At 44.3% G+C, this 23,720-nt stretch overlaps 1 long non-coding RNA gene across 4 annotated transcripts; it reads left to right on the forward strand.

The window, feature by feature from the left end:
- The first annotated feature begins 3,892 nt into the window (after positions 1 to 3,892).
- On the forward strand, positions 3,893 to 22,491 carry LOC105085022 (uncharacterized). 4 transcript variants are annotated; one of them, XR_010376622.1, is made up of 7 exons: positions 3,893 to 4,714; positions 5,217 to 5,320; positions 5,721 to 6,036; positions 12,685 to 12,848; positions 13,812 to 13,932; positions 15,395 to 15,730; positions 22,112 to 22,491. It is a non-coding gene; the product is annotated as an uncharacterized LOC105085022 (long non-coding RNA). The 4 variants fall into 4 exon arrangements; XR_010376620.1 differs by lacking the exons at positions 15,395 to 15,730; positions 22,112 to 22,491 and adding an exon at positions 14,145 to 14,929 and having other exon boundaries at positions 3,908 to 4,714; XR_010376621.1 differs by lacking the exons at positions 13,812 to 13,932; positions 15,395 to 15,730; positions 22,112 to 22,491 and adding an exon at positions 14,145 to 14,929 and having other exon boundaries at positions 3,917 to 4,714.
- Positions 22,492 to 23,720: the final 1,229 nt, after the last annotated feature.

Here is a 23,720-nt window from a genome sequence, read left to right on the forward strand (position 1 = left end):
CTTCTGGGACTGCCATACTTATAATCCAGGTAAGAGGAAGGGAGGGGACACCCAGTAGAGCACCTGCTTTGGGCAAGGCCTCATGCATGATGTGGGAGCGCAGAATCCAACCTTTAAAGGCTCCAACTTCCAGGTTCGTCCAGGTATCCTACTGATGGGCACTGGGAGGCTCTAAGACACTTGGTCTGAATCCATCGACTGCCTGTCTGAGGACTGACTGGGGGCTCCTCGGCATCTTGGCTAAACTTCAGCTGCCCTCGGAGCCAGCAGGACTACTGTTCAGACCCTACACGAGAAACACCTGGCTACTGGTTAACCTCTTCCTCCTCAGCTCAAATCTCAGACCAGCCCAATAATTTTAGTTAGGTTAATCACAATCACCCTTTTGTTTTTGGTGTGACAAAGTAGTAGATTATCCCAAAAGCAGTAACTAAAACTGTTTATCAAAGTGTAACATACATACAGAAAAGTGCATGTATCAAAAGTATGCAGTTTGATAAATTTTCACCAACTGAATATATCTGTAGAACCTGCACTAAATTAAGAAACAGAATTTGCCAGCACCCTGAAAGCTCCCATCCCCCACCCTGTGTGCTTTCTTCCTGTCATCACCGCCAACATAACCCCTATCATGATGACTTCTAACAGCACAGGTTGGGCTTGCCTGGTTTTGTCCCAGAAAAACAACTTTAAGAAAAACAGACCATCCTCTTGTCTACCCTCTAGGCAACACATTTTGACTGATTGATTCAATTAGTCATTGACTAGATGTTGACTGTGTATGAAATGGATCAAAAATATGAATTAGCAGGGCTGGGCCAAGACAGAGGGAAAGGGGGTGGGAGGGGATAAGTTGGGAGTTTGAGATGTGCAGATACTAACTACTATATATAAAATAGACGTACAACAAGTTTCTTCTGTATAGCACAGGGAACTATATTCAATAGCTTGTAGTGACCTACAATGAAAAAGAATATGAAAACGAATATATGTAGGTATATGTATGACTGAAACATTATGCTGTACATCAGAAATTGACACAGCATTGTAAACTGACTATACTTCAATAAAGGAAAAAAAAAATGAATTAAACCAAGGAACTGTGGCCTCAAAGGGGCTTTGACTATAAACTGACCCTCCATTGGGCCTACAGAATTCTAAAGTGTGTTCTTAATAAAAAGCCAGAATGTGCATGTACACCTGATTACTTCCTCTAAAGTTCGAGTTCTCATGTTACTGCTGCTTTTTGCTTTCTCTCTTCTTTATTTGATTTTATTTGTTTAGTTCTGAAGGAGAGAAAATAGCGACTTTGGGGAGGACCCTCCCCGTTCCCCTAGAACTCCAGCCTCGAACACTCTTAGAAGGAGAAATCATCATCTCATAAGGCTGCTTGTTGCATTTTCCAGGGAGATCTGGCAAGTTAGCTTTAAGCTGCTAAAAACATAGACACACACACACACACACACACATGCGCGCGTGCGAAACTCCCAAAGCTTTCTTGTTTGAGCTCAAATATGCTACCATTTTTGCTTACCGATTCTAGCCCTGCCCTCTGCAGCCTCTCAGAATTAATTAGTCAGTTCAATAACCAGATTTTGGGTGTTTCCTGAGCGCAGGCTCAGAGGCACACAAGGTGGGTTTCCTGAACCCTAAATTCTTCCCGTGGGGATCTGGGGATTGACTGACTCAAGGATATGGCTAAACCAGTATTTTCTAAAGAACATTCCATTGGACACTAATCCCTAGAAATGCTTTACAAAAAGAGAGCTCTGAGCTCAAAGGAACTGGGCAAAGGCTCCTGGCTCTCTGGTCTGTTTCTAGTATCACATCTTACATTAGCACAGATAAGACTCTGGGAGATCTGGAAGCGTAAAAACTGTTCCACTTAGTCAGTTTTGAAGACTTACGTGACTTAGAATCCCTTTTTCTATAGGATGCCTATGAGTATTTCTCAGAATTAGTGTCCCCAGAACAGGACACAGGCCATGTCGCTTTAAGCACCCTCCAAAATGGCACTAGCACACGGTGATACCGAATACTTGAAATGCAGCTGGTCCAAATCAAGATGTGCTGTGAGCGTAAAACACGCACCAGATCTCAAAGTCCTAGTACAAGAAGAAAATCAAATATTAATAGCTTTTACATGGATTATATGTAGAAATAATAGTATTTTTGAAATAATGAGTTAAAAGGTCTTATTAAAATTAACTTCATCTATTTCTTTTTAGATTTTAAAAATGTGACTTTTAGAAAATGGAGAGTTACGCATGTGGCAGGCATCACATTTCCATTTGAGGGTGCAGCTCCAACAGTTCGTGATGCTATGAAAGCTTTGCTGGCTGATACAGGGGGAATGTGAGAGGGAGGGGGTGGTAGCCTCGTGGAGAAAGAACAGAGGAACTGTGGGAATTCACTGAAGGGACAGCTCACAAAGCTTCTAGAGAGGCCGGCCAGGAAGTGGTGACTAAACTGAGACATGAAAGACGAGAAGAAGTGAGGCAGGGGAAGGCAGAGACATTATCATGGGCCACGGCCTGGAAGTGAAAGAGGAACTGTGAGTATTCCAGGATGTCCGAGGCGTGGGGGGCAGAGTAGAGGTAGTGACCCAGCATGAGACCAGAGAGAACAGCAAAGGCCAAGGTTTGGGGGGCCTGGTCAGCCTTAGAAAGGGATGTCTCTTGAGGGTATTGAGACACCACTGAAATGTTTTCAGTTAGGTGAGACCAGGCAGGTTTGAATTTTTAGAAAGATTACCCTGATATTTGGATGGGGGAGTAGATGGGTGTAGGGATAAAATAGAGGGAGAATGGGTATTCAGAAGCCACCCGAATAAGTCATCCAGGAGTGAGAAGTCCGGATTATGCTACAAACTCTGGAATTAAGGAAATCCAGTGTCTGGCAAAAGACTCAGCGATGGGATCACTGGTCTGGACTACTACTTGGAGATGGAGCAGGGGAGTCAAGGTTGATATCCTGGGTTTTGAGTAGTGAGGCTGTGATGGGAAAACGGAGGTCCGTGGGAGGGCAAGATGATGAGTTTAGGATCGTTGAAGTTGAGGTTGAAAAGAATGTGGGGTATACAAGTGGGGACGCCTGAGATGAAGTGAGTAGCCAGGTCTGGTTCTCAGAAGACAGTTATGGGGCAGAGGGAGAGTTGGTAGGGAACATATCCCCTACGAGCCTCAGGTTCCTCATCTGCACAATGGGGATGTGATCTACTTCCCAGAGTTAGCATGATGATTAGATGATGTAAGATGTTGAATGTGCTGGGCACTGCACAGGCACACAGTAGATGATTAGGGAGTTTTGGTTCTTCGTTTCAGAAGGTCTGTCGGCCCCATTTCTTACATAGTCATACCCACCAAGATCTTTGCAGATACCACTTCCTCCTTCAGGACCCACAGGACCCACATCTTCATTTTCAAAGTCCCCAGTTCAGTGATGGGCAGATGTTGCTGGAAATCGTTGTGGGAGGGGGGAATGAAGGCAGCTGCCTGGGTTATCCTACAGTGGGAAGGGAGAGAAGAGTTGGTGCTGTGGGCTGGAGAGGACTCTAGACTGGGATACTGGAGCTAGGCTACCTGCCCCAACTCTGCCAACAGCAAACAAAGAAACCTTGCCTTGTTCTAAGTCTCAGTTTCTCCACTAGCTCAAGGAGGGGCCTGCCCTACTGGGCCCTTTGCTGGTTCTGTCCCTGCCTTCTCCTCACTCCCAGAAAGCCTCTTCCCTTCTCTTGACCCACAGAAGATATCACTTCCTTGAAGGCTTGGCTCATTGTGGGCCTCCTGGCAGCTCCTTCCCGGGGCGGAGGGCCAAAATCTTGACAAGATTAAGAAGAGGTTTTGGAACTCGGCCAGGCTGGGAAAACAGGAAAGATGACGAACCCAACTCCCCTCCTTCGGGGGAGTTGTTTATTTCAGTTTTTCCCTCAGCTGAGTTTTCTGGATACACAGTAACCCTTGACATTCCATCCTGTGCCCAGCCTGTGACCGCACAGCACCTAATGCACCTGTCAGTCACAGAGCTCCCATGTCCGCTTGGCCAACAGCACCGAACTCCTGGAAAGCAGAAAGGACACAGATACATCTTTGCTGAGTTACCTACCACGATCCAGGGGAGGAACAGTCCTCTCACACAAGCCTCGCCAGCTCCCCGGGGTAAGCCATGTTGTTGCCATTTTCAGCCACGGAAACTGAGGCTCAGGGAAGCAATCCACGTCACCCAGCGTGTTGCCATTGCAGCCAGAAGTGGGGAGGGCTGAAAGGGAGAAGGACGCCTTGTCAATTAAAAGCATGTTCTTTGGAGGCTGACGAACTGTGCTTGGTTTAAATTCTGACTCTGCAACTTCTTGCCTGTAGAATTCAGGCAGGCTCCTACTGGGAGGCAGTGTGGGGTAGCAGTTAAGAGCACAGGCCCTGGAATCAAATGTCAGTTCCGCCATCTGCTAGTTTCATGACCTTGGGCAAGTTCCTTTGCTGCTCTGCACCACCGTTTCCACAGCTGTAAAACAGGATAATAATAGCTCCGACCGCATAGACTTGTCATGCAGATTAAATGTGATAATCCCCATGGAACACTTAGCACAGTGTCTGGCCCGTGGGCCGGCTCCGTCCGTGTCGGCTGTGTATGAACGCGGACCTCGTTGACTCCAGCTCCACCTGTTCCCCAGCCCATCACCCTTCAACCTGGTGGCTCAGTCAGCCCTTGGCGTATGGTAAGTACTCGCTGGCTTGCTGACTGAAGGAGTAATTGGGAATTGAGTCAGTGTTTCTGAAAACAGGCTTCTGACAATGTGTGGGAGTAGGATTCTGAAGGAAGATTTTCAGGAGTTTCCCAACCACCCCGCAAAGGATTGCTTTTTGCACGCTAGTATGAACTTTAAAATATTTCCAGATGGCTTTTTCTTCCCTGATGGCAGAAGCAACGTATGTTCATTGTGAACTGTTCAAAATTTATGTATAGATAGAAAGCAGAGTGTCAAAGTCCTGAGTAATCCTGCTTCAAGAGAGGTGCCCACTGCTTCTCTGAGGCAGATTTTTCCTATGCCTAGTGTTTGAGCTCCGCTGTGTGTCCCACTCCGTGTTAGATACTGCGAGGCCCCCTCAGATGACTGTCTGTACGTTAGGGGCGGGCACAGTCGGGATGGGACACAGAATTTCACGGAACACTTAATCAGCAATTAAAGCCACCCATCATACCGATGACTCATTTCCCAGAATACACTTAACCTTTGTGGCTCTGAGACCCGGAAATGATGAATCAAGGTCCCACCTGGCTTTGGAGTGAGAACTGGGATTGAATTTCAGCAAGGAGATCTGAGGTACTTGCCCCCTGATTGTGTGCTTGTGAACCAAGCCCCAGTAAGAGGGCAGAATGGGTGCTGGGGCCCCGCTGCCTGGAGAATAGTACTTTCTCACCTCCCTCACTGTATGTAAGGAACTGAGCTGACGGAGCCAGCTGGGCAGGGCTGGGCTGGCCACGGGTGGTTTCTGTGACCTTGAGAAAATTGCTTCCCTTCTATGAGCCTCAAGTTCCTCATCTGAAGAGTGAGGAGAATCTTCTCACCTTGAAAGGCACATTCCACCATTCATTCATTCAAAGAAGATGGTATTTCCTAAGAGTGTAGGAGGATTACTGAATAAACATGGCCATCTAGGAAAAAAAGAGCTGGGTCTGGTGGTAGATTGTATTGTTGTTCAGCAAATATTTATCTCCCTCAGCCCTTCTCACTGTGGGAGGAATACACTTCCTCACTCTGTTGATGTTGGACTTAGCCATGTGACCTGCTTTGGCCAAAAGAATATGTGTGGAAGTGACAAGGGGCAGCTCCAAGACACCCAGTATCTCCATTCCCACTTCTTGAGCAGCTGTCATCGGCCATGTGAACCTGAGTCCCAGACAGTGGGGACTCCATCAGCCTTCACTCAGAATCAGAAGACACACGAGGCAGCCCTGCACTCACCCTGCAGCCCGGAGCCCAGCCCAGCCCAGCCCAGGAGAGCCCTGATGAACCCCAGCTGACCTCAGAACCCCTGGGTGAGAAATTAATACTTTACCATTGTAAGCTCCAAGTTTCTGGAAGTCTTTTTTTCCTTTGTCCAGCTTTATTGAGATATAATTTACATACAGCACTGTATAAGTTTCAGGTGTACAACGTAATGATTTGACTTACATGCATCATGAAATGATGACCATAATAAGTTTAGTGACATCTGTCATCTCATATAGACACCAAATCAAAGAAGTAGAAAAAACATTTTTTCCTTGTGATGAGAACACTTCGGATTTACTCCCTTAAAATCTTTCATATTTAACTTACAGCAGGGTTAATTATATTTGTCATGTTGTACAACACATCCCTAGTACTTATTTACCTTATAACTGGAAATTTGTATCTTTTGATTACCTTCATCCAATTCCCCCATCCCCTGCCTCTGGTAACCATAAATCTGATCTCTTTTTCTATGAGTTTGTTTGTTTGTTTTTGAAATGTAATTGACCTACAACACTGTGTTAGTTCCTATTACAACATAGTGATTCGCTATTTCTGTACATTTCAAAATGATCACCAAGATAAGGAAATGGTTTTGTAGGCATCACTGTTGCAGCAAAATCTGACCCATGTGGATCTGTCACTCACTCCTTATGCTGAGATCTGAATGTTAGGAAGGAGCTTGCTATGTGACCATCTTGGGGGGTGGGGGGAAGTGTTCCAGGCAAAGGGAACAGCAATGCTACAGTCTTGAGGCTGGAGAAGACTTGGCCTGTTCAGGAATGGAATTAAGGCCAGTGAGATGGGTTGTTTGGTAAGGGAAAAAGAGAGGTCTGAGCTCCAGCCTCATGCCTTCAACAGGGCCCTTCACGTTTCCACTTGGACATCTCTCAGACACTTCAAACTCAAAACATCAGATCCAAAGCTGAACTTGTGGTCTTCTCCCAAACCCATCCTTCTTTTTTTTTTTTTTTTTATTAATTCCCTCATCTCAGTCAACGACACCACCACCTACCTACCCAGTCTCCCAAACTACAAGACTGGGCCTCATCCTTAACTCTTCCATCTCCCCGAACCTCTACATCCAATCTATCTTCAAGTCCTGACAATTCCACCCCGCTCACTCTCTCATATTTGTCCACTTCTCTCCACCTCTTCTGAGGTCACAACCATCTCTTGACTGGACAACAGCATCAGGCACCTCTGAGGCTTCCCCGCCTGCCTTCTTAGCCTTCCTCCAATCAGCCCTCGACACAGTAGCCAGTGGTCTTATTTAAAAACAAATCATCTCTCTATAAGTGGATGAATAAAGAAACTGTGGTACACCCACACAATGGAATATTACTCAGCAATAAAAGGGAATGAGCTAAGTTTTGGAGATGGATGGTAATGGTGGTCACACAACAATGTGAACTTAATTCCACTGAACTGTACACTTAGAAATGGTTAAAATGGTAAATCTTAATTATATATATTTTTATCCCCCCCACTACATGCACAATAGAATGAGCTATCAAGCCATGAAAAAACATGGAAGGACCTTAAATACATATTGCTAAGTGAAAGAAGCCAATCTGAAGAGGCTACATATGATTTGATTCCAACAATATAACAGTCCTGAAAAGGCAAAACTATAGAGACAGTAAAAAGACCAGTTGGGTGGGGAGGGGAGGGAAGCAGGAGAGGAATAAATAGGTCAAGCACAGGGTATTTTTAGGGCAGTGAAACTATTCTTTATGATACTGTAATGGTGAACTAATGTTGTTAGACATTTGTCAAAACCCAATGAACTGTACAACACAAAGAGTAAACCCTGATGTAAACTATGGACTTTAGTTAATAAAAAACCTCACAAAACCCAAAATAACACATCAAGTTTCATGACTCCTCTGTTTAGACCTCCAATGCCTGCTCCTCCAACCTGGCCAGGGAGTTTTTGTCCCTCCTTCCTGCCCTGGCTTACCCCTACTCATTCTTAAGGGCTCAGTTTAAATGCCACCTCTTCAGAGACACCTTCCCTCACTCTCCAAGTTAGATACAGCCCCAACTTGTTTTACCTTCCCCATAGATTCTGTTCTTCAATTCTGCAGCATTCGCACATGTGTCATTAGGTAGTTAATTGTTTGTATCTGTTTGCATAATGACTGTCTCTTATGCCCCATGAAGGCGGGGATCATGTGTTTCCTTCACCATCTTATCTCTAGCACTGAGTGAGTGCCTGGTATATAATCAAACTCTGTAAAAGTGTGGTTGTATATAGTTTGAAATAAAAGGTGACAGTGTATAATTCCACTTATATGAAATATCGAGAATAGGTAAATCCACAGAGACGAAAAGCGGATGGGTGGTTGCCGGGGGCTGGGGAGAGGGGAGATGAGGAGTGATTGCTTAATGAGTGTGGGGTTTCCTTTTGGGGAGATGAAATTGCTTCCAAACTTGACAGAGGTGGTGGTCGGACAGCGTGGTGAATGTACTAAATGCTGCTGAACTGTATACTTTAAAATGGCTCATTTAATATTATGTGAACTTCACTTCAATCAAAAAAATTAGTTTGAACTATTAACCAATGTATTTCTTTTATTTTTTTTTGTACAGCCTTGTGTCCCATCATCTGTCTCAGGTTCAGACTCGTACCCTTGGCCTCAGAGATGGTTTTTACAGCAGAAATGCAGAAATAATAGAAAGAAATTAATGTCAGTTTTTCCCTTAAAACTTTTTGTTGTACAAAATGTTAAGTGTATACAAAACTGGAATAATATAATGAAACTTCCCTGGCTTCCACAGTTGTCAACTCATGGATGAACTTATTATATACCCATCTACACCCCCGTCCCATGAGTTTGATGCAAATATCACACATCATATCATTTCACCTGTAAACATTTCCTTATGTCTCTCTGAAAGATAAGAACTTTAAACATGTAATCAGGATACCATTATTACACCAAAAAAATCAACAACGAATTCTTAATATTGGAAAACATCCAGGGTTGAAAAACGCCCAATTGTTGGATAATTTTAAAACATATGTGTTTGTTTGAATCAAGATCCAAACAAGGTTTATATATTGCATCGATTGAGATGTCTCTTAAGTCTCCCTTAATGTGTAGGTTCTTTCACTGTCTCTCTTTTTGTAAGTGTGGGAGGTGGAAGAGATAAGACTAGGAGAGACTTCCCCTTTCTCTGCCTTCAATTTATTTATTGAAGAAATGAGGCATTTGTGTTGCAGAGTTTCCTACAGTCTGGATTTTGCTGATGGCATCCCTGTGGTGTCATTTAACAAGCCCCCTGAACCCTTTATTTCATGTGACTAGTATCTTCATAGAGTCAGGGTTAAGTGTGTTTTTTTTTTTAAGCAAGAATGTTTCACAGGTGACGTTGTACAGGAGGCACATCACGTATGTGAATATGTCTCTCAGTGAAATTCCTAGCCATGAATGATCATGCCCTAAACCCATTGTTTTGTTACAGGTTGCAAAAGACAAAATGTGAAATTCTAATTCTTAAAAAAATTTTTTCCACTTATTAGCGGAAACGTATGTATCAAGAGAAACTCCCTTACCAGTTAGTTGGTTACAATGAGATTCAGTTCATAGTGAAAAAGTCGAAAAAATGCTTGATTCTTTCCCCTTATTTACCAATATCCAAAATGTTGACTTGCTTCCCTAACATGCTCAAAGGGAATCCAGTGAGGTTTTCTTTCTCCTCCTCCTCCTTCCTTTTCTGAGTATCATTTTGAACTTCTGGATTTTAAACCTGTTTGATTTTAAACCTTATCTATGCTCAAATTGTCTCATCTTTGGTCAGCTAGAGCCTCTTCCAGTTGACTTCTGAGTCCTTTTGACATGACCTTGTAGCTTCCTTACTTTCTGGAATGACAAGATGTTTCAAGTTCATATTATGCATTTTTCCCCCTAGACCTTGAATAAGCCATTTCTCCAAGGAGCCCTGGTCGTTTCATATGGGAAATGGTATTTAGATCTTTCACAATCTTTTCTCTAAGGGTGTTCACGGCTACTGCATTGGTAATTGTTTCTAGGCCTTTTCAGCGGATAGAGGTAAAAAATTTTTAAGAGGTCTTGAGTTCACACTGATAATTTCAACTTCAATTTAGATTATAGAGTTTTTGCTTAACTTGTTTGAGTTTATCTTTGTATTTTTTTCTTATGCTGGCCATCTTAATTTCTAATGGCAACAACACTAGATTTATTTGCTTTATACTATAATGTATAAAATCATAATTTTTACTGGTCATATAATTATTAAAAACATTTTGAGATTAAAACCTTTTTTGTTGCTGCAGTTTTTGTCCTTCATCTCCATGGGAATGTATAGTCAAATTACTGTCTCTAAAGCCATTTGAAATAATTCTTCTCTTAGTGATTATACTTTCAGCTTAATTCATAGTTTGATACATCTGTTTCATTTTGTTTCCAACTTTTATTTGAAATTCAATTTTGCTTTAATAATTCTGTGGAATAGTTATACTGGTCCATAGCCAAATCTTCAAAATAAAGTATATTCAGGTAAGTGTAGATTCTATACCTGTTCCCTTCACTCTAGTCTCTCCTTCTCCCACAGGTAATCATTTTTAAAGTGTTTTCTTCTTTAATAAAAAAAAGGTATATATGTGTACATATATTACATCCCTTCTTTCTTACAAAACTGTTAGCATACCATATATGCTTCACTCAGTAAATACAGTATGAAGTTCTCTCTCTGTCTTTAACAATATGTCAATATGTCTTTAATGATATATTCTGAAATTCATCCTATTACAATGTATAGAGTTAGTGCTTGTTCCCTTTGCACAGCTGCATAGTACTCCATTGTGTAAATGTACCATAATTTTTTCACATAATCCATTATTGATGGATGTTTGGGTAGTTTCTAGCCACTTGCTATTACAAAGAGTGCAATAACAAAAGGTCTCATGCCTAATTACTCTCAGGATTTTGTAGCATATTTTTGGGATGGATTCCTAGAAGCAGTATTGCTGGGTGATGCACACATAATATTGGTTTTCAAAGTCCTAGCCCAAGAATAATTGCCGTGTGAGCTTTTTCACACTACCTTTCTGTGCCTCAGTTTCTCATCTGCAAAATGAGAATATTAACAGTTTTTAGCTCAGAGAGTTATTGGGAAGACTAAATGGGCTGATGGTTTTAAAGCGTCTAGAACGTGCCTGGTACAGAGGAGGGGTTGAATAAATGATAACAACGGATGGAAGTACAGGAGTATGTGGGCAGGGGAGGTGGCATCAGAGGCTGGGCTGAATCTTTAAGAAGGGATTCTGTACCTGCCTCACCTGCCCCTGCAGGTATAGAGAACCTATATTGAATGGCAGGAATAGCAGAACCCAGAGATGAAGTTTGGAGATTAAAGAGAGGTTGAATGAATGGGACCTGGATAATAGCTGGATGCCAGCACGGACAGTGGCCCCTCAGGCCCCAACTGTCACTGCCTCCCCCAATGCTTAGGTGCCAACTACATACTCTGACCAGTCCTGAGACTTAGATGTACCCAGAGGGGAAAGAAGGAGGAAACCCTCACTTAACTGCATTTAACCTGAATTTATTTAGAGTAAATCGCTGCCACAGGATGGACACTTGAGACAGACATTACACTCCAAGATACAAAAATAAAGTATTTTATAGATTTGTTTTACACACGTTTATGGCCTGTGGAATTCATACCCATTACAACATCATTATTGACTGGTAGCTTGAGGCATAAGATTAGTAGGATGTGAGAGGATGGAAGGAGAAGGAGGGGAAAAAAGAAATAGTGAGAAGTGGCTTCATTCACCTTATACACAAGCCTAGAGCTGTGCTGTCCAGTATGGTAGCTACTGGCCTGTGTGGCTAGTGGCTACCATATTGGAAAACCTAGCTAGAGATCATTTCCTTCATTGCAGAAAGGTCCACTGGACAGTGCTGACCTATTCTAGACTCTAATGGAGCAGCCTACGTGGAAATGTTATTTGGATATGCATGGGGCAATAGACCCTGGTGCTGAAGGTCCCATCCTAGTACCCCCATCTCTGGTTCCCAAGGAAGTGGGCTTGACTTGGTTCTCTGAAGGTTGAGGGTAGCTGCCCATATCCACATCTATGTCTCAGGATCCACTCCCTCCTCCCTCCTCCAGGGAGCATCTGACTGCAGCTCCTGCTCTTCGTCCCTTTCCCTCCAGCCTGTTTCCCCAAAGTTATGCCCTGCCTCATTCCCCAAGTCTCTTCCCCAGCATCCTAGCAGGCCCCAATCCAGCTTGTCTGTTTGCCCTTCATCCACTACCAAGGCTGGATGGAGGTGGCTGGGAGACTGCCTGGATGTGGAGGCAGGCAGGGCATTCGCAGCTGGTTCCTACTTAATCTCTGCTGGCTCATGTTTCCTGTTCCTGTAGCCAGGTCTCTGGGCCTATCAGAGTGTCGTGGAAGCTGGTCCCTTCCTCCCCCCACCATGTTTGCTTTTGAAAAAGGGGAAGTGGAACTTCCTCAGGGTCTGTGGGCTGGGCTGACAGCACGATCTTGTTCTCTGTTCTCCCAGCCCTGAAACCTTAGCTTTCAGTCCTACTCATGTGCCCATGCCCAGCCCACACACAGTCCTGTCTAAGGCTTCTTCCAGAATTGTAAGGCCTGGGGAGCCAGGACCCCCAGACCCAGAGGAAGCCCCCTGCTCTGCTTGGTTCTGCAGGGATAATGTGACCACCTCATTGCTATCCCAATTCCATTCAACAAATACTTCATCTACTCTGGGCCAGACCCTGAGAACACCAGGATCTGGAAGACAGCTATCCTGGTGGGAAAAACAGACGGCAAACAAGAAAAGGGGGTCCTGGCTGAGGAGCTGGTTGGGAGGTAAGATTCTAACATTGAACGGTTCTTCTGGGTTTAGAGGGAGCAGTGGGTGCCGGGAGGGAGAGAGGAGGTGTGAGGATGACGTGGCCTCTGTGAAGACAGGGACTGTGGTCCTCCTGGAATCCTCAGCGCCTGGTCCAGAGCAGGAGCTCATTAAACACCAAATGAATGAATTTATGAATGAATGAAATAATGCTGAGATAGGAGACAAAGCTGGGGACTTCTGAGCTGGCCTTGCCTTTCTTGTCCCTTCTGCTGCCCACTGTTCTATGGGGCCTGGCCACGAAGCCAGTTCTGTCCCACTCAGATTCATCCTCGAACATTTCCTAATCACCCTCAACCTAACTCCGGCTCAGGGCAGTGATGGGTCCAGATGGCTCTATCCAGCCGGCTCCTCGCTTAGCAATTTGTCAAGTGGAGACATCAAGTGGTCAGACCCTGGAATGGCAGCAGTCGAGCTGAAAACTTCGAGCCCTCAGCCAGGATGAGTCCTGATCCCGCCTCAGCTGGGTCCTCTTGACCCTGTGTCCACACTGAGCCTTATCCTAGCTGAGCCCACTTTCCAGCTCTGGGGCGAGCTCTAACTCTGGTCACAACCTGCGGCCCCAAACAGTACCCCTAATTTAAAATTTGTACCATAATGACCTGCTACAACTTCAAGAAACTTTTTATGGAAGTGTAACATACATTGAGAAAGTGCCCGTATCACAAGAATTTTCAGACGAAACACATCCATGTCATCAACTCTTACTGCCAGCATCCCAGAAGCCCTTTCCCGCACCCTTCCAGTCACAACCTCCCAAGGTTAACTACTCCCCTGACTTCTAGCAGCATATATTAATTTTGTCTGTTTATATTCTTCTATATACATTGACCCTTGAACAACATGGGTTTAAGCTGCTTGGGTCCACTTACACGAGGACTTTTTTCAATAAAGAGAGTACCTGTATTTTCATTTTGCAGATCTCTTAGTTAACTAAGTGTGGGGAAAAGTTTGTGTTCGATTAGAGATCACAACATGTGGAATCAAAAGAACTAGGATCTGAGTCCTTCTACTCAAACTGTTTCAGTTTCCTGCCTTTGGGTGAGTCATTTATCAACTCCTTTGTTTTGAGGCTGAAATAGAAGTACAGGGATTTTTGTCAGCATGGGGGGTCGGTGCCCCAAACCCCTGCATTGTTCAAGGGTCAAGTGTATTTGAAATGATACAGTATATATACATTTTGGCTCTGGTTTCTTTTGCTCAACATTACGTTGGTGACACTCACCCATATTTCTGTGTGTACTTGTTGACAGTTCATACCCATCGGTGTTCAGGGTTTCATGAACCCACCAAGAACCTAGCCAAAGGGACTGAACTCAAGTATGATCAAGCCTTTGGATCCAGCTGCCAACTTGCAGGAAGCACAGAGGGAAAAATTTATACATCTCCCAGACACATCCACTCATGAAGGACTACTTCTGTCACTTAACTGCTTATTCTTACTAACCCTTATCTGAACAGATATTACATAGCACTTAACCTTGGAGGAGTCCCCTGTTCTTACTAAACTGGCCTTCAGCCTTATACTGCAGGCCTTCATCAAGAAGAGTTATAGGACAATGGAATACTACCCAGCCACAAAAAAGAATGAAATAATGCCATTTGCAGCAACATGGATAGACCTAGAGATTATCATAGGAAGTGAAGTAAGTCAGATAGGGGAAGACATATATCATATGGTATCAACTACATGTGGAATCTAAAGAAAAAGATACAAATTTTATTTACAAACCAGAAATAGACTCATGGACATAGAATACAAACTATGATTACCAAAGGGGAAAGAGGGGGGAAAGGATAAATCAGGAGTTTGGGATTGACAGATACACACCATTATATACAAAATAGATAAACAACAAGGACCTACTGTGTATAGCACAGGGAATTATATTCAATTTCTTATAATAATTTATAATGGAAAAGAATCTGAAAAAAGTATGTATAATTGAATCGCTTTGCTGTACACCTGAAACTACCATTGTAAATCAACTACACTTCAATAAAAAAATTTAAAAAAAAGAAGAGTTATAAGAAACAGCCTTAGGAAACTGGTGTCTCGATTTACTGTCAGGATCTTGCTGAGAACAGTGTTCATTCATTTTGTCACAGTGGCCTCTTAGAGAACCCCAGGTAAATTTCTTCCACATCTTAGGACTAGGAGTAGTCATTTTCCCTGGGGGGGGGGAAACAGTCTTGCTTTCAGCTGACTCATGAATTACATGATGGATCTTGTTTCCCTCTTCACCATGGTTGCTGAGAAGCTCAGAGTCAGATCTGTGGCCTGTGTTTTCCAGTGCCTGGACTCTGAGCTGTGCTGTCTGCACTAACCTTACTCTAGTGGCTCTCAGCCTTCCTCTTCCCATTTCCCCTCTGTCCCTATTTCTTTACCTTCCTTTTTTTTTTTTTTTTAACTTTTTAACTTTTGAATTGTCAGTTCTTGAGGAATGCAGGGGGGTAGCCACTTCAGGAACATGGACATGAGAGTAACAAGCTTACCTTGCAGGGTTAACACTGGGACCACGCACATCTGTTTGGAGCAGAGCAGTGGAAAGGCTCCAGGTGGAGAAAGGACAGCTCCCATGCATGGAACTTGGTGGCACCCTGGGTTTGTGTTGTCTCCAGCGGGGTCTCCATTCCCCAGCACGGCCTCCTCTCCACACACTTGCCTGATGATTAACAGACCAGGTTCTGATCTTGGCATTTGACCAACTTCCCTCTTCCGACTGTGAAGGTTTACCACTTCCTACGTGTGTGTCTCCTGCAAGGAAAGGCAACAATCAAGCTGTCACTAAAACAAGAAGAGATTTATGACTTCCAGCTAAAAGAAGCATTTTTACAGGTGGGATACTTGATGGATCCCAGCTGTAGCAGCTTGCACAGACTGGGGGCTGGAAGGTCTCCTGAACACTTCTGCCTGGTCCTTCCTGCACTGTCTTTGTGACCCGGAGTCCAGACCCAGAGCCAGCCAGTCAGATAAAGCAGGAGAGGGCACACGAATCTGGAGCCCTGGGCACTTTGGGACTTTTGTCTGTTTGTTTGTTTGGGTCAGGTTTATACTTTCTGCAGAGCTGGAAGGCAGCTTTTAAAATAGTCCCTGGGCCATTGCTACTTTGGGCCATTTCAGTTGGTAAAGAAATGATCTTTCTAATCATCAGTGAGAGCGGAAGAGTAGTGAAGTCTTTCCCGGGGTGGGTTTCCCCAGCAGGTGAGGCTTCATACTGGCCACTGCCCCTTACCCTTGGCTGTCCCCTTGGCTAGTATCACAGATGTACGTTGGGACCCCAGGGAGGTGAGCATAATTTCTTGTTCAAACTCAAGAAGGATCCAAAGGGATGTTTCACTTCTTTTCTTTATCTTCTGATGGGACATTTTACCAAAATTTCTTTGGACTGAAAAGCGGGGCTGTTTTCTTCGTTCCAAAGTCCCTCCCCTAAGTGTAGAACAGAAAGCAGGGGGTGGGTCACAGCATCTTAGGAGTTTATAACACTAGGGCAGAATAGCACCCCTTCCCCTCTAACAAAATCTCCCTGTCTGAATCCTCCGAACCTGTGACGTTGTTATCTCACATGCACAAGAGATTTTGCAGATGTGATTAAGATAATCTTCAGATTGGGAGATTACCCAGGATTATTCAGGTAAGCCCAGTAGATTTATGAGGTCCTGACAAGAGGAAGGCATGGTCAAGTCAGAGGAGATGTGAGGACAGGGAGCAATTTCTGGCTTAAAGGTGGACAAGGGCCACGGACCATGCAATGGAGGCAGCTCTCCTAAGCTGGAAGAGACTGGGAACGGATTCTACCCCAGGGCCTCCAGAAGGACAGAGCTCTGCTGACTCTTTGCAGAATGATGATGCTACGTATTGTCCAAGTGGTTACATTGTTACAATACCAACAGGAAACTAATGCAACCCTCAAATATACACCGCACACACATACACACACAGAACATTTGAAATATGTGAAATGTGCCATATGGATTTTTCCTCATCTGAACAAATATATTCAACAATGCAAAGAAAAAAAGGTGTCCTGGGAGCTGGGGTTTGCTCTGGCAGAGCCCAGAGTTGGCAGAAGCTATCCAGGCACATTCAAAGGAGAAGGGGCGGTCAGGGCCAATGGACCTCAGGTATCCCTGGAGCCACTGGTCAGGGCAGCCCTGATGGAGCAGATTTGGCCTTCCCAGTCTGATGACATTGAACATCCACGTCTCCTGGCTCTGATTTGTTGGCGGGGCTGTGCAGGGGTGGCTCTGCTCACAGGGAGAGGTTGTACTGGTGTGGCCAGCGAGAGGATGCCGACCCCCACCTGCTCCCTGCACGTTCAAAGCAGGCCCTCTGATCCACCTCAGCCCTGCGCTCTGATGATAACAGCAAATGTTTATTGACAACTTACTACGTGCTGGCACCTTGCAGGGGTTAACTCATAGACTTCTCACTAGGGCTCCGTGGGGCTGGTTCTGCTTGACCCTGGGCTGTTGATGTGGACTTGGAGTGGCCCACAAGCCCTGGGATTTGGTCATCCAGTCGTGGCTGTTTGCCGAGGGGGCCCTGGGGTGACAGCATGAATGCTCCAGGCCAGGATCATATCCGCTTCCATCTCTCTTGATTTCTGCAGTTAGGTTTCCTGAAAGCTGCCTTGGGTCCTTATGGAACAACATGGGGATAAATAAATAGATGGTTAATTAAAAAATCTGACTGCTGGCTGGCCACAACCTGGTCCTCTAATCCTAACCCATGCTAAACCAGCTGTCTCCACCCACTAACCTCTGACCCTGACCTCATACTGACCCTTAACCCTACATGGACTAACTTTAGACAAATTTCTCTCAGTTACAGGAATAACTCACTGAGGGCTCAGTATGTTTCAGACCCTATTCTAAGGGTTTTATATTTATTAACTGAGTCAATCTTCTCAGTGACCCTAGGGGTAGGCATTATTATAACTCCCACTTTAGAGTGAAAGAAGATACATTTTTAAAGTACCCATTGAGCCTTGGACTCTGTGTGAAATGGATCAAAAGTGATATATCAAAATCATTCATTTATTCATTCAACAAACACGGATTGTGCCCACTTTCCCCCTGTTCCCCTGCTTTTTACAAGACTGAATGTTAAATGTTGGGGTGACAGATACCAAGACGGAGAAGGAAGGGGCTCTAGTCTGCAGAGCTGATGGCACAGTTTCATCTTTTCCTCCTTTGCCCCAACTCGTTGGTGCCCCCACCCTCTGTGAGGTAGAAGGGACAGGCCATGCTGACCTCTTAGTTTCAGGCCAGGATCCTCCCCTAGACCCTCCCTCCTCTCTAGGGGACAGAACACTCTGCGGGGTGTTGAGAAACAGAAGTGAAAGTTCATCAGATGGTCAGGGGAGGTCAAATGCATTTCCACGTGCAGAGTCCAGGGCGGGGAGAGAAGCTGCATCCGCACAGCTTCTGAGAGAACCACGTGGGCCTGGGGTGTGCTGTGACTACAGCTGAGTGAGCACCAAGACCTGAAGAAGTCCTTTACACACACACCCCCTCCCCCACCACATCAGTCCTGTGCAGGCAGGGTAGGTGGATATGAAGCCCAGCTGTGAAAGAACCAAGTCAGCAGGTGTCAACAACTGTTTGTCGAAAGAACCGATGAATCTCACCTGGGTTTCCAGCCCAGCTGGGCGGTAGTAGCTGTGTGGCTTTGGGCCAACTGCTTTCTTCTCTGAGTTGTCCCTTTATCACCCATCAAAAGAGAACAGCGAGACCTGCTAGGGTAGTTCATTCATTCAGTCATTTCAATCTTTGTTTTTTAAACCATTATTGTAAAGTAAACATGCATGCTGAAATAAATGTGTGGCTTAATGAGTCATCTTACGCAAATATCTTTGTGACTACTTCCCAGGTTAATAAATAGAACTTTGCAAGCGCTCCTCTCCCCCAGCCCTCTCCAGGTGCCCCTTTCCAGTCTGAGCCCTCTCTGGGCTCCCTGCAATAAACAAGTAGCCTGATTTTTACAGTCATCACTTTCTTGTTTATTTCCTAAGTGTGTATCCCTAGTTACTATTGTTTCAACTTGCCTGTTGAAAAAAAAAAGATACATCTTTAAAGTCTTTTAACCTAGAGGTGTCCCCTAACCCTTTCTTTTCCTTACAAGCTATTTGTTGAAGGAACGCCATTTGGCTGGTAGTTTCCGTCTGGATTTTGCTGACTTCACCTGCAGGTACCGTTCTGTGTGCGCCTTTGTCCTCTGTGGAGGTGGGTGGCTGGATCCGGAGGCTTCATCAGACCTGGGTTCAATCCCTTTGGCCAGCTCCTCAGTGGGCTTGTGTGCTTTCATCCGTCGGCACAGAATGTTGGATGGTCTCTCTTTCTGTCTCAGCAGCTGTTGGTGCTCTTGTCAGCTCGTCCTTGAATTCACTGGGGTTGCACGAGGCGTCATTCCAACGCTATTCGTTCTTTTTATTTATCAACTGGCAAGAGACTTTAGACAGAGATGCTTCCTCTCCTTTACTGTGTTGCTCAGTGATCCAGGTCATACAGGAAGGGCAGGACCCATGCTTAATTCTTTCCCTTTAGTTGCCAGTTTTCAAGAGAATGAATTGGTTCTTTGTCATCCTCGGAAGGAGACCAATGAATTCTTTTTCCATATTATTATGAAGTCTTGGATTGGACGTGTTTGATGGGTTACAGTCATTTATAAGTATTATCTTTTTGAAGCTCACCTTGTCCCATTCCATTGTCCCACGCCAGTGAGAACTTCTTCAGGTTGGTTCTTGAGTCCTTCTGACACAACCTTAGTTGTCCCTGAGAGGTCCCTTGCTTTCTGTATGACAAGATGTACCAGATTCATCTTGTACATTTTCTGCTCCAGACCTGGAATCAGCCTTTCTCCAAGAAGGCCTTTTATTTAAAATTAAAAAAAAAAAAGAGAAATGGTATTTCATGACCGCTATTCAGGTGCTAGGGTTGCATGCATGTTGCTACTGGTTTGATTACAAAGAAATATGTTTTATGACATACAACTCTCAGCCGGAAACCAAGAGGACAGAACCCTCTGCTCCTACTGATAATTCCAATTTACATTAGGATTTTTACTTAATCTCTTTTGTATCACATCCCTCCTTTCTTCCATCCTGGGAATTTTTTCTCGGTCATGCTCTTTCCCATTATCCATATTTTAACAGTGGTCTGACAGATACATTGTCAGAGGGTGTAGATATCACATACAATACCATCTCTTTTCGACCTCCATTGAGTCTTAGTTGTTCTGGTAACCATATATTTAATGTTCACTCCACTAAATCCTTTTTTCTCCCTCGTCTTTGTAGCCCTTTTCCCCCCTCGTCTTTCTAGTCATTTTGATTGTCTGAAATTTGTTCTCTAATAGATTCTTCAGGAAAGGCTCATGTGAAAAACATTCCTTGAGTTCTTTTATGTTAATCATAGTTAGTCTGAGTCCATTTTACTTACAAATCAGTTTTTCTGGACATAAAATGATTAACTTACATTCTCCTTTCTTGAATGTCTTAAGTATGTGACTTCATTTTCTTCTGGCATAAAGTATTCTTGAAAAGCCTGTTAATAATCAAATTTATTTTTCTTTATGTCAGTTATTATTATGACTGAGATGCCTAAAGGATTTTTCTCTTTCCTTGAAGTCCAGTAATTTTATTAGAATGTCTTGAATATGTCTGATTATTCTGGGTTTATATTTTCAGATATGCAGTACGTTCCTTCAATATATTGTAATTTCAATTTTTAAAAATTTCAGTAAGTTTTCTTGATTAATAATTTTTCATATTTGTTTTTTTGTTTTTGTTTTCTTCTTCAGGGGACTTTTATTATTTGTTGGAACATCTTTGCCTAATTTCAATATTTGCCACTGTCTCTAGAATATTTTTTTGAAAAGCCCTCTTTCTTCATTTCTTGTTGATTTAAAATATTTTCCCCTTTTCACCTTTCTATTTTAAGGCACTATCTTAAGGTTGGGTTAATTTGTTCTCATGTTTCTTCTGTTACTTTATTTTATTTTTGTGTGTTTCTTCTATTGTAGCCTTCATTTCTAAAATAATTTTTCCCCTTGTATTTCTAATTCTTTCTTGAGTTCTGTTCTATAATTAAGACTTTCTAATTCTAACTTATGTTGTTCTTTCAACCTGGCACACTTTAAAGGTGTCTTTTAGGTCATTTTGAACTAGAAGGTTACAGTTTTGATCCATGCTGAAGAACTGTCTTGCTGGCATGTTTTATACTATTTCTAGGGATGCTATTTTGCGCCTGATTCTCCTTTTGCTTAAATTAACCTTGTATGGGATTTGACCTCCCGACTTCTCTGAAGCTCGTTTTTATGTGAAATTAGTTTCCCCAAACTTAAAGGTGATGACCAGGGTGGCATTTCTAACCTTGAGAACTCCCGCCTCTTGTTTGCCCGTGGCGTACACCAACGTGGCAGCCTGCTTTCTGAGGTCTCCTGGTCAGTCTCCTTCTGCCGCTTCGATCTGGACCACCTTCCTTCCTCTTGATTGTCTTGATCGATCCTCTCCGTTTTGATCTTGCTCCAAGCACTTCCTCCTCAGGGTTGGACCTTCTCCTGGAAGGGAACCGAGCAGCTTTGAGAGTGTGGAGGACTGGAGTCCTTCCTGAGGACTCTCGTCCTCTTTCACTATGGGGCTAGGCAAGACCCCACCCAGATTCAGTTGCTCTTCTCAGATTGTCCCTCCATACTTCCCAGGGACTACCTGCTGGCTATTTGGGGCTGTCCTGTCGCCCGGTCCCTTGGACACCCCCTTACTTCCCTCTGCTGGCAGCAGATGGGATGCCAAAGGCCAGAGGCCAAGCTAGGAACAGCCTGGGGAGGAGGGGACCCCAGGGCATCTGCAAACACACAGGTGAACACTGGGGTTATGCCCCACCACTCATATTATTTCAGTGTTCATGCGGATACGTCTGCCACCTAATTTTGAAGCAAATGTTGTCTGTGGGTTTTGCTTTTGCTAATCTGCCCTGCTTATTTTTGTGGGAATTTGGAGAGATTCAAAAAAGATGCTGACAATGCTATTGTCTCCCCTAGCCAGTTCACTATTTTTAATGCCAGGTCCCATATGGGGCCACAGGGAGCAGGAAATGAAATAATAAATGTGTATGAAAGTATGTAAGGTTCCTGGTCATCTTAAGCGTCCTGTAAACTAGCTGCTTCTCCCTTCTGCTGCCCTGCAGCCATCTTGACCCTCTCATTCAATTCATGCAGGCTTGACCTCTGGTCCCTGCGCCCAGCTTGGAGGATGGAGCAGAAGGTAACACAAACTGGCCACCCTGAAGCTGAGTGAGTCCCCGGACGTTATGCCCTTGCCTTGCTCTGCTGGTACCCCTCTGGACATTTCCTCCCTGAACGGGTTTTGGAGAAGTTAAGTCTACACCGGCCAGCCCAGCACCCGCATAAGATGGTCCAGAGGGTGAGAAGCCGGCTGTGAATCCGGCACGCCATCTGCTGGCCGTTTATTTAACTGCAGAGAGGAGCGGCGTTAAGTCCGGAGACGGCTGCGTCAGGCCCACTCCCCTACTTCAGCCAATAAGGTGAGTTAATTTTTTCTCCCTCTGGTTGAAAAGGCGTACAGGTGACACTTGAACGACATAAGTTTGATCTGCGCGGGTCCCCTTACACGCAGGCACAAGTACTACGCGATCCACAGGTGGTTGAATGCGCGGATGCGGAACTGCGGCTACTGAGGGTCAATTATAAACTTCTGTGAGGATTTTCAACTTGCTGGACCCACCTGGTTCAAGGATTAACTGTATTTATGTGAAAACAATGACAATAAAGGGAAACAAAGAGAACGCTTTCTGACATGCTCCCACTGTCTAGACAAGCACAACTTTTTTTTTTCTAATTTAACGTAAATTAAAGTGTGCATGTACTCTTAACAGGGCGAGGGTGGTGTGTCCTGCTTTTCTGGCTCCTACAAAGTGGTCGGGAAACCCCGGGTATTTACATTGGCAACCAGGGGAAAAAGCTCAGATTCTGCTGCCCCCCAAACTTGGATTTAAACCCCTTTCATTAGTCACAAACAAAAAAGGGTGGACAAGTTAATTCACCTCTGATTTTGAATCTGTACCTGCTAGGCTGGATCATGCCCCCCCAACCCCACCCCAAAAGAAAGGATGTTCATGCTCTAATCCCTGGATCTGAATATATTACCTTACATGAAAAAAAGGACTTTGTAGATGTGGTTAAAGTTACAGACCTTGAGATGGGGAGATGATTCTTAATTACCTAGGTGGACCCAGTCTAATCACAGGAATCCTTCAAGGCAGAGAGCCTTTCCTGGCTTCAGTCACAGTGATGGGACATTGCTAGCTTTGAAGATGTAGGAAGTGGGCCATGAGCCAAGGAAAGCCAGCAGCTAGAAGCTGGAAAAGGCAAGGGAATGAATTCTCCCAAGTCTCCAGAAGAAGGCAGCCCTGCAGACATCTTGATTTTAGCTCACGGGACCTACGTGGGACCTCCGACCTCCAGAACTGTAAGACCATAAATCTGTGTTGTTTTAGCCCCCAAGTTCATGGTAATTCGTCACTGCAGGGATCGGAAAGGCATGTACTGTAATGTGGGGTGATGGTGGTACCCACTCTGCAGGGGGTGGAGAATGAGATGAGGTCATGGTGCGAAGTGCTTTGAGAACTGGAAAACAATTTACTAGTGTTTAGAGTTCTCCTCCAGGAAGGTAACCATTTATTCTTTTCCTTATTCCACGGTTCTTTTCTGAACACGTACTACGTGCCAGGCACTGTGGTCAGTGTAGCAGTTACAGGGGTGAACCTGGCCCATTCTTGTATAGGGCTTACAGGTTTGGAGGGTAGCG

This window comes from Camelus dromedarius, chromosome 18, assembly GCF_036321535.1.
Source record: "Camelus dromedarius isolate mCamDro1 chromosome 18, mCamDro1.pat, whole genome shotgun sequence".
In the NCBI taxonomy this organism is placed as follows: domain Eukaryota; kingdom Metazoa; phylum Chordata; class Mammalia; order Artiodactyla; family Camelidae; genus Camelus; species Camelus dromedarius.